Raw genomic sequence first — 11,326 nt, 5'->3', positions numbered from 1 at the left:
AAAGAATAAAAGACCTAAAACTCAAAATAGAATTGTTAAGATACAATTGATAAATTCACCGAGATAACTGGTAAATTAATTAAGTTAAGATACAATTTTAAAAAACAGTTTCTAAAATGTCAATAATTAATTAAACTGTTAAAATTTTTTATAAAATGTCAATAATTAATTAAAATGTTAAAAAATTTCCAAAATGTCAATAAATAATTAAAAAAGTTTCATCTATGCATCTGGAAAGAACAAGAGTATGTGTTAAAAAGCCATGCGATCTCCGTAGTTTGTTTTTTTATGTTGGCGTAAGATATGTTCATTATCGTGATCTTGTCATTTCCTGTTTCATTGAAGCCTTAGTTGGCAAAACGTTATTGATTCAATTATTTATTAGTGTTTTAGAAATTTAGTACTCACATTTTTTTTTTTTTTTTTTTTTTTTTTACAATTTTTCAATTATATCCCTGAAATATTTCAAAAATCAAAAGACTAAACATTTTTTTATGACTAGGAAACAGTATTAATAATTTTTTTATTTGGGGTGTTGGTTGTTGGGTTCCGTTAAATATATTTTGTTTAAAACTAACGATAAATTCAGAATTTATAAAACTTCTTTTTACTTTGTATAGTCTTAACTCGCCTGTAATGCCATTTTTAATCTCTTTAGCATGATTTTTACAGGACTAAAGAGTTTGTAAAAAATCATTAGCATTTTTTTTCCTCACTTATTAGTTTTTTTTTAGCACTAGAGAAATAATTAAGATTAAAACGTTTCCATAAAGGAGTAGGTTAAACTGGCTTTGAAAAAACTATGGTACTACATTTTTTTCGGCTCAAAGCCTGCCAAACCTACTGGTATGTGTTCCAGAGTTGGTTAACCTTGTCCCGACACACATTACAACAGCAGATACGGCACTAATATGGCAGTGTCAATCTTAATCAATGTTCCATTATGCAACTTGGATGTTCTGTCCCCACAAAGCATTGTAAAATGCATGGTGGACGTATATGTTTTTTGGTAAATGTACGATTTAAGCTCGTGCATATTCTGACAGATTTCAGCGACAGAACAAGAGGAATCGTTTCTCCAAACATGCAGAGTGATCAACCATTTTGAAAACCGGCCTGGAAAGATGTTAAGAATATTTCTCTGTAAGTTATACATTTCATTTCAGATTTTCATTTTTATTATTATAAAGTGTAGAAATATTTGAATGTAAATCCATTAGCTTTTACATTTTGAATGTTCTCAAATAACGGACAACATTTTAGTCCCGATTTTCTACAAAAAATATATCCCCCCCCCCCTACAAAAAGATCTAAATATTCTTTGATTATTCTTTATCTAAAACTATTTTGAAGCCAAGTTTAGTGAAAAATTTACAAATAAATTTTTAATTCCAAATTTTTGCGGCCAATCAGTTCGCGGCCTCAAGCGAGTGTAATATCATAAAAAATTTAAAATTTATAAATTCTTGGCTTATTGTACTATTTCTTTTTTTATATGCGCGTTTCAAAAGTTTTAACAAAAATTTACGTTCATAAATTTTAATAAAATTAAATAACACATTAAGTCTTTGTGTTGAAAGGAGGAATATGAGATAAACGAAAGGAAAAAAAACAACATTAAAATATACAGTTAGAAATAAAACAAGAAGGAAGGAAGAAAAGGAATAAAAGAATTGATAAAGAAACAAAGAAAAAATAATGTAACATAGTTTTATTAAGAAAAAAAAAAGAATAAAGTATTATGATATGTGGTTATAATGGAAAAATATTACAATTTTTTAATCAATTAATGTATTTGTATTTTGTTATAACTTTGTTAGTATTTATTAACATATAGTATTATATTTATAACATATAGTATTATATATATAAACATTGATGACTTTGCCAAGTATAGGTAGGGTGACTAAAAAATGGCGGTTGTTTCAAAACCTTATAAAAACATTGATTTTTCATTTGGAGCTCTTTATCTTAAAAACTACCAACAACACTAGAAAATTTAAGAGAACATTATTTAAAGAAGAGTAAATTTGCTGAAATATTAGTCCTAAAAGAGCTATTTACGTCCAATAGTTCTCGAGATATAGCGTTTTAAAAAGCTAAATTTCTTGAAAATATACTGAAAGATTAGTAGTTAGTTAATTTATTTTGAGAAATCTGTATCTCAGAAACTATGTGACGTAGAGATGTCTATTAGCACTCAAATAAAAGCTAGTTTAATGGACTATAAAGAAGTTTATGACCTTTACCTTCGTAAGAATAGTAGTTTTCATGATATTTGCTGAAACAAATTGATTTATAGTTGTTCGGACAATAAATTTTATTTATGAAAAACTTTATTTCAGAAACCATTAGACGTACCGATGTCTGTCAGCGCTCAAATTAAAGCTAGTTAAAGCTAGTTCTACTACAAAATAGTTAATTATGTTTATCTTTGTAGGAGTAGTAGTTTTTATAATATTTGACAAAATAAACCCACAAAATGTTAATTTCTAGTTGTTCATATAAAATGTTGGATTTTTGAAAAAATATATCTCTAGATCCATAAGACGCACTGCCAACATTCAAAATAAAGGAAATTTAACTTACTATAAAGTAGTTTATGACACTTATCTTCGTAGGGGTAATAGTTTTTATGATATTCACATATGAATATAAATTTGGCAAATGAAAATTTATCCGAAAACTATAAATCAATTTATTTTAGCAAATTTCAAGTAAACTATTACTCCTACGAAGATAAACAATATAAACTATTTTATAGCTCATTAAACTAGCTTTGATTTGAGTGCTAATAGACATCTGTACGTCAAATGGTTTTTGAACTATAAATTCACTAATTAGTGATCTTTTAGTACGTCCCATACAACATTTTTATGAAATGTTGCTTTTAAAAAGCTATATCTCGAAAACTATTTAACGTAAATAACTCTATGAGGGCTCATATTTTAGCAAATTTACTCTTCTTTAAATAACGTTCTCTTAGGTTTTCTTGTGTTGTTCCTACTTTTTAAGATATAGTGCTCCGAATGAAAAATTAGTTGTTTTTTTTATTGCTTTGAAACAGCCGCCATTTTGTATTCCCCCTACCTATACTTGGCAGACTCATCAATTTTGACTATTAATTATACATAGTTTTCATTAAAGTAATCAAAAATTGGGGTGAGATAACTACTTTTTTCCTCCTCTTGGGCTCTTGTACTTTTAAGATAGGAATACATTACAATCGTGTGTCGTGATGGCGCCCTCTTAGGAATCTCGCGCCTAGTCCAGAGAGTGTTTTTCTTCAGTATATTTCTTTTATGATACTAATCCCGTCACGCCGCAACCTCCCTAGTGTTATAGTTTTTTCTATTTTGCATATATTTAAAAGAAACGTGACTTCACATTCCACATTTTTTCAGCTCCATTTACTACAGTTCTTATTTTTAATTTTATTAATTGTGTTGTGGTTTTTAAGGGAAAGTGGATAAATTGGATTTTTTATAATAAATAATTTGGGATGCTTAGCAATTTTGTTTTTGTATGTTTCCACATTGAATTACTGAACTTTTCCAATTAATTTCTTCAGTTGATAACACAAGTGTGCTCACTTTGTAACTTGTGTATCAAAGTATTGTGTTGTTTTTTTTATCGCGAACATGAATATACATTATCTGTGTATGTAAATAAATCATATTCTACTTTTATTATTCACAAATTTATATACGAATACATTTTTTTTAAAAATTTTTCTAGCTAATCCTTAAACTTGTCCCAAATTTAACCTTTTTAATTTATATTATAAATCCACGTTTTGTGTAGTATTTTGTTCACTAAAATAATAAACGCGGTATAGAATTCTTCTTTTTATCATAGACGTAAAAAAAGCCCAAGGGAACTCGCAAAATCTGAAGAAAAAAATCTAATCTATTGTCACAGATAAATACAATTTATTAATAAATTATAAAAAAATAAAATGGATATATTTCTAGATAGGAGTATTTGTTTAGAAAAAAATATTAGAGAGGAAATAATGTTAGTAGATAATTATTTGTCTATCCTTTCGTAAACGTACAAACTACCAGGTACTATCTCTTTAATTTCTTTTTTGTTGTCCGTTAGGGCCAGAGTTGGGAAAATATTATTCGATAGACGAGAGACGAATACGTTTGTTTTTGTGAATTTTCTACTCGAATAATCAATTATTCGGAAAAAAAGACGATTAACTATCCGAATAATTTTGTATTCATCATTATTTTACACGAATAATCAATTACTTGAGCAAAAAAAAATCGATTTACCATTCGAATACTTTTGTATCTCTTATTCGAAAAATAAAATATAATTAACCATCCAAACACTTTAATGTTCCATATGTAACCGATCTAACCTGAACCAGATATCATTCTTTCCATTATAAACTCTCTATCCACCCAAACTCACTAGTTTCTAACCTTGCTTCTGCTTCCATTCCTGACAATCCTCCGAAGCCTGAAAAGAAGATGGCCACGAGACCTGTTGATGTAAAACGTCATTAGGATGCTAAACCCCTGTATCACTCCATTATGACTGAGATCAAATTTTACTAAATGCATTATAATGTACCGTTGGAAATATCAATAAATAAATATAAATGTTTTAGTTGGCTGCCTCGGGTCGCACTCTACTTTGTTTTCACTATTGTTTTTGATTTGAATCAATTATATTAATTTTCATGTTCTATATTAGTGAAACAAGTTTGATTAATTTACAACTTACTTGAAATTCGTAGTTGGATATTCTGCGGGAAGTTACATTCGTAAACTGATATTCAACATACTAGACATCTGTGTTTTAGACGGTGTTATTGTAATTGAACTAAGCCAAGTGTGATTGATACAAATCCGGATTACATTAATATACAGTTCATGTACGTCTGTGATTTACAATGTCTGAGTATATGTTTAAATATACCCTTATAAATCGTATTGATCGAGGAAATGACATGGTCCATAATTAGTCTATCTGTAGATACATAATTACGTTTCTATAATGTATCGTATCGTTCAATGTCACTAGAAATGTTCATCAATCAAAGACCGAAGTCAGGGCATTCTTCGAACCTATTACGAGACTCGAATGTATATTTATTTTAATTTTCTTTGTCTTGTACATAAATTATTTTTTATTTATTCATTCTTTTCCTTATTAGATCAGTTTTGTTTTATTATATTTTTTAAATAGATTCATATTTTTATACATACCAATCATGTTAGTATTTTACTCTATTTATATACTTTGAGGAGAAGCTGGTTGGGGGTGCGGTCAGAGAATAACACAAATAAGTTTTTAAAAACATATTTATTAGTGTCAACGTTTCTAAACGCTTCTCTTTGTTTTTTTTCCATAACATTAATTTTAAAATTGTTATTATTAAATTATAATATTCAAATATTTCATTATTTCTTTGCATTATATAACTTTATATTTTTATTTTATTAATTATATTATTTTACTTACATATTTAATTAACTATAAATACGTTTTATTTTCCTCTTCTTTCATTAATTTATTTTTATCTATTTTCATTCTGTATAATTATTTACTTTAATCATTTCATAAATCCTTTTAGGATATAACACCTATGGGTTATCTTGTTTTTAAGTTATCTTGGTACTAATAAATAACTTTTTAACTTCTTTGTGTCTTCTCTGACCGCACTTCCAGCCATCTTTTCCTCAAATTAATATCCACGGTCAACTATCTTTTCATTATTATTAGTTTATTTCATTATTATTATTATTTTTAATTCAATTTTTATTTTATTTTAATTCAGTGAGTACTATCGTTATCATATACTTTTTTTTCTTTTATTTTTCTATATCTGAACATATTGTATGAATATATGATCACTAACATGTCCTTAATTTGCAGCAGATCGTATTAGTTCTCTTTAAAAAATACTGGAATTACAATGCTTTTACTTGACTAATTGTTTGTAATGAGAACAGTTTCCATATTTAATAAGGTATTAATAAAACAAAATGAAGATTTTTATTTTTGTCATACTAACAATGAATGAAATCATCATGAATCTAAAACAGAAAGATCTTTAGTTTAAACATGTTTCCATTAATTGACAAGAGATGCTTTATTTAGCCATTCTGCCGAAATAAATTGGTTTGGTATAATACGCAGCATAACAATCAATTTATAATCGGACATATACATATTACATATATTAACATGATATAAGAACAATTTTTGTCAACCCTTTTACAATCAATAATTTTCTTTACACTAAATACAATATATTATAACTGTTTCTTTTCCCTATTTACCAATTTATTCCATTTGACCTTCAATTTTTATAAAATTTCATTTATTTAGCAATTTTATCCTCCTTAATTTCACCTATTATTTCTCCCTTCCCCTTTCCAGTGATCCGCAACTCACGTTTTATCCGTTAAATAAATTAAAAGAATTTGTCATTAGATAGCAATATAAAATTAAATCAAAGACACAATAGTCACAGCAGTAGATCAGTTTAATAATAAAACCAATAACAAATAAATAGATAAAAAAAAACAATATATAGATTTAGAAAACAAAAAAAAATAGTTAAAAGAAATAAAGAAATAATTAAATGAATAAATAAGTTAAAACACAAATAAATAGGTTTAAAACAACCTGATATAATGCAATGATCTTCAATCTTTTTGGAAAGGCCTGCATTGAATTTAGATGGGCCGAAGTACAAATAAAATAAACAACATATTAATTTTTTTTTGGGGGGGGGAGGGGGTTTAAACAAATTGGTTAAACTTCATCCATTGGAGCATCGTCCACTACAACATTCATTACTCGTATTTTCACAAAATATTCATTAGTAGTAAATTAAGATTTCCAATGTATTTCTTAAAAGTATTTTGTTTTAGGCCTAATATTTCTAAATGAAATTTAATAATATGTTTAAACTATCATTTATTTGTCGTATTTCTGTTGTGTTTTTGAATTGTAAATTGATTAAATCGACTTACCAGAAGTGCCGCTTTGTATAATCGATTTTACAATTTTTTTTAAATTAAAAAAAGGCACAAAAAATTTCACTAAACACGGTATATCAATGAACAATCAAGTGATCTTTAATATCATCAACGTCTCATGCCCATTAAAATAGTCACACAGGGCTTAAATGCCGAATTTTTAAAAACATTTTCTTTCAAGTAATTTTATTTATTAGGAATAATTAAATATTTTGAATTATGGACAGTAATGAAAAAATTAAAGAAATATGAAAGAATTTGATAATTGAATAATGCCTAAACATAGGAGACAGGCAAGCGTCTCCGATCTCTTTTAAACCAATCATGCTTAAATGACTTCGTTATATTTTGTTAAACTGTTAATAATTAATTCTTATTGTTATTATTTAATAATTGTTAAACTGTTCTTGGCAGGAACGAATTTCATATTCATTATACGTGAAACCCTTAAATACGAATTTTTATGGATATATCCTTTGTAAATATTCATAATGAAAGTTGTATGATAGATAACAAAACAAGTTAAGTTAAAACTTTTTTTTTTTTTCTCATGTTTTCATACCCTTAAAAATTGACATACTAGGTAAATTTCCAGCTAAGCCGTTTGTAAATCAGTATTTTTTTAATGATTTAATTGCCTCTCTTTATATTATTTATAAAAAAAAAAACTTTTTCCGTAGTTTTAATTTTTTCATCAGTCACGTCTTAAACTTCATCAGTTTGAAAATTGGAAAAAGTATTAAAATAGTAACAAAAATTAAACAAAAAATTTTTCTGTTTGTTTTGACTACTCAACAGCTTAGTTCATTTTTGTTTTAATTATACTAAAATTTCGAAATCGTGTAAAAAACTTTGAATTGGAACTTTTTAAATTTTTACTGTTAGTTACCGATCATATACGATTTCTTTTGAATATTTTCTCCTCTTAAAATTATTTAATATATAATCAAGGCAAATATAATTCTTTAAAATAAATTATAAAAAAAAGTGACCATTTTATTAATTATTGCTTTAGTATTGAGATGAGTTTTATTTCAAACCATGTTTTTTTAAAAAATATATATCTTATAAAGAAAATATATAAAATGCAGGTAATAACGTCCACATCTCATAAAACATTAGAAAGGAAAATTATGCTTACACAGAACGAGAGGTTCTCGGGTTTCACAAGATTTTTTATGAAATGACCCTACTTGTGGTTTTATTCCCCCCCCCTCTCCTCCTCTTTCTTTGTGCCTTATAAACATTTTTTTTTTATATATAGCAAGTGTGTGAGGCTTGTTTAGTTCTACCTACAAAAAAAAAAGATAATAAATAAATAAATTTTAAAGGCTACAGCAAGTGTTTTTTTCAAAATAATTTAAGATGAAAATTATTTAATATTTCAGACACAATGATCCTACAATCAATTTGATTACTAAAATAGCTTTCGATTTCTCATTAGGCGAATTTGTTAGGAGCATTGAAAGCAGAAATGTTCTTAAATGTTTGCACATTAAAAAAAATAATTAGAAGATTAATAGTTAACCGTGAGTTATAATTAGCTGGATAATATTTAGAATGACGGTCAATAAAAGTACAAAATGGTAAAAGATCTGTTCAGTGGTAACTAACTAACTCAACTTCGCAGGGCTTAATGAGAACGAGGCACAAAATATGAAAAAAATACAATTAGAATGTAAAAATGTTGAGATATTGTAAAAGGTTATATAATAGAAGTTATATAAAAACGTTGCATAAAATAAAAAAAAATCGAGAAAATATTAATATAGATGAATAGAAAACTAATTAATAATAGATGTAGTAATGAGAGATATAAATGTAAGTGTAGAACTAGAGTGGTGAATAGTAAAATATTACTTATTAGAAGAAGTAACAAATAAAAATTAAAAGAAAAAGTGGTGAAGTAATTGTAGCAAAAGTATAGTTGAATAACGGATAAGAGGGATGGATAAACGGATAAATAAAGTAATAGAATATTTGTTTTTTTAATTTAATACCAGATCGACTTTACATGGTTAATGTAAGAGATACATTTTTTTTTTAAATTGATTATGGGTGGTTAAAGTCTCATGCGAAAGACACCCCTAACTATACAAGGTTATAAATAAAAAACAAATTAAAATAAAATAAATAGATAAAAATAATAATACTTGATAAAAGATAAAAGTAAAGTTAATAACAACAATGGCATTTATGGATTTAACGAAATAAATAAATGACTGAAAAGAAAAAGACGAAGAGAAAAAAATATTGAAGTAAAATAAAATTTTAGAGTGACAATAACAGAACTGATAAATATAGAACTGTAACAGGATGTCCTGCAGCAGCCTAGGCTTCAGTATTCGGGTTGTGGTTGGGTTTCCCAAGTTGTAGGTCACTGCTCCTTTAACTATCGGTAACTGGGAGTGGAACTTCATGAACCTTTTTTTGATGTAATCCTCTATTGTATCCATTTGTAATTCCCGATGCATTTGGCTGTTTCTTACATATCAATGAGCATCCATATTGTTAACTTATTTTGTTTCTAATTTTCTTATATAACATTATTATATAAATTTTTACATAATTTTTATTTATAATCTAATTGCCATGTCATATTTCAGAATGTTTTTTGAAGCCTGCAAAAAAAATCTATATTTCTTCGTAAGTCCGACGTTTCGGTCATCCTAACGGACAATCTAAAAAACTTGTCAATTCTTCACATTAAATTAAAACTTTTAATCACAGTCAATTTTCACTATTATACTTTATAACAACATATTGTCAAGGTCAAAGATTAAAGGTAACTTTGGACTGAAATTATTGCCCCGGGCACAATAGTCTGAGAACGTTTTTAAAAATTGATGTGGTTCTAAAATAGTATTTAAGATTGTCATTGAGGATATCCAAATTAGTCGAAACGGCGGACTTATAAAGAAATATAGATTGTTTTGAGACTAGAAATAACAAGATAATTTAAATAAATCTCTCTTGATATTTTCTTCATTAATCAACTGCAGACCCCAGCATTTCAGGATGTGTGGCACTCCAGGCTAGAGATTTTTTTTGTTACATAACTTTACTTTAATTAATTAATTTTTTTTAAAAATATTAATATTTAATTTATTTATTAAACTGAAAATTCCAAAAAATACTGTATTGGAAAAAATAAAAAAAATAATTTAATACATGTAATTTATTGAACATTGTGTTTATATTTGAAAAAAAATTAAATTAACATTTCATCCATTCAGCGATAGACCAAAAAATATTCTACTTACCATAGATTATTTGAAAGTTTACGAAGTGCGTAATACTCCAATCCTTTAACATCGGGAGATGATATTGCATGACTAAACCTCAAGAAATTTCTTGGTATTATAGGGCTTTGGAAACTTTGGGAATCCAAACGGGAACAGCTGTATGGATATTGTCTCAAACTTTTCATGCTAAGCACAAGCTGTAAACAAAGTCCCAAACCGTTTCGTGCTTTATTTCCACTTAAGGTGTTTATTCTAGTAGGCTTCCGGTTCGTAAGATGTTAGATACCGCACGCATTTATCGATATTCTGTTCTTTAAATATAATATCTATTACATTGATATGTCTTAACTTTTTGAAAATATATAATTTTCAATCTTTTGAATAAGTCATGAACTAAAACCAACACAATGCTTTAAAAAAAAAATTAGAGAAGTTTAGAATAATATTGTTAAAATATGAATATATAAATATGTATGGATTATATCCAGAAACCGGATTTTTAAATAATTCTACTCATAGTTAAATTTTATTTTATATTTTTAGCAGCTGCCTAATTTTTATTTTCACATACTTTAATGCGAATATACAATCTCCGAAAACGGTCTATGTGTGTATGTGGTTAGCCTGATCAAAAACAAAAAGTCGCACGAAACTGAAATCACTTATTTAAGGTGGGTATATGCCTAGGGCATGACAGTAACTTTTAAAATCGATTTTTAACACTTACGATTTTATCGAAAAAGGATCAAATGGTATTGATAAATCATAGTATCACAATGTACAATTAACTATTGTTTTATATCAGATAAGCTTCGATAAAATAGGCATGGCTTAAATATGGGTTTTTAAAAAAAAAATTCCTCTAAAGTACCATTAATATTTTTTATTTGATAAAATTAGCCTTCTCATATTTTTACTTGTAATGATAAATAGCTTAATTTAAACTATGGAAGGATTTAATAATTTACTTAAGGAGATAAGAGGAAAAATATTTTTTCCAGTTTGAAAATACATTTCCGGAAACAGTGGACATGTATCATAGACTTAATACGTACTGCTGAAAAGCCCAAGATT

General features: G+C 26.8%; 1 protein-coding gene across 2 annotated transcripts in view; it reads left to right on the top strand.

Moving 5' to 3' along the window:
• The window catches only part of LOC136796724 (uncharacterized), an 887,913-nt gene that overhangs the window by 237,395 nt on the left and 639,192 nt on the right, over positions 1-11,326 (top strand). The gene's annotated exons all lie outside the window — the stretch shown is intronic.

The sequence above is a fragment of the Halyomorpha halys genome, unplaced genomic scaffold, assembly GCF_000696795.3.
Source record: "Halyomorpha halys isolate HHAL.00 unplaced genomic scaffold, Hhal_1.1 Scaffold357.1, whole genome shotgun sequence".
NCBI classification, from domain to species: domain Eukaryota; kingdom Metazoa; phylum Arthropoda; class Insecta; order Hemiptera; family Pentatomidae; genus Halyomorpha; species Halyomorpha halys.
This window is presented reverse-complemented; position numbering and strand designations above follow the sequence as displayed.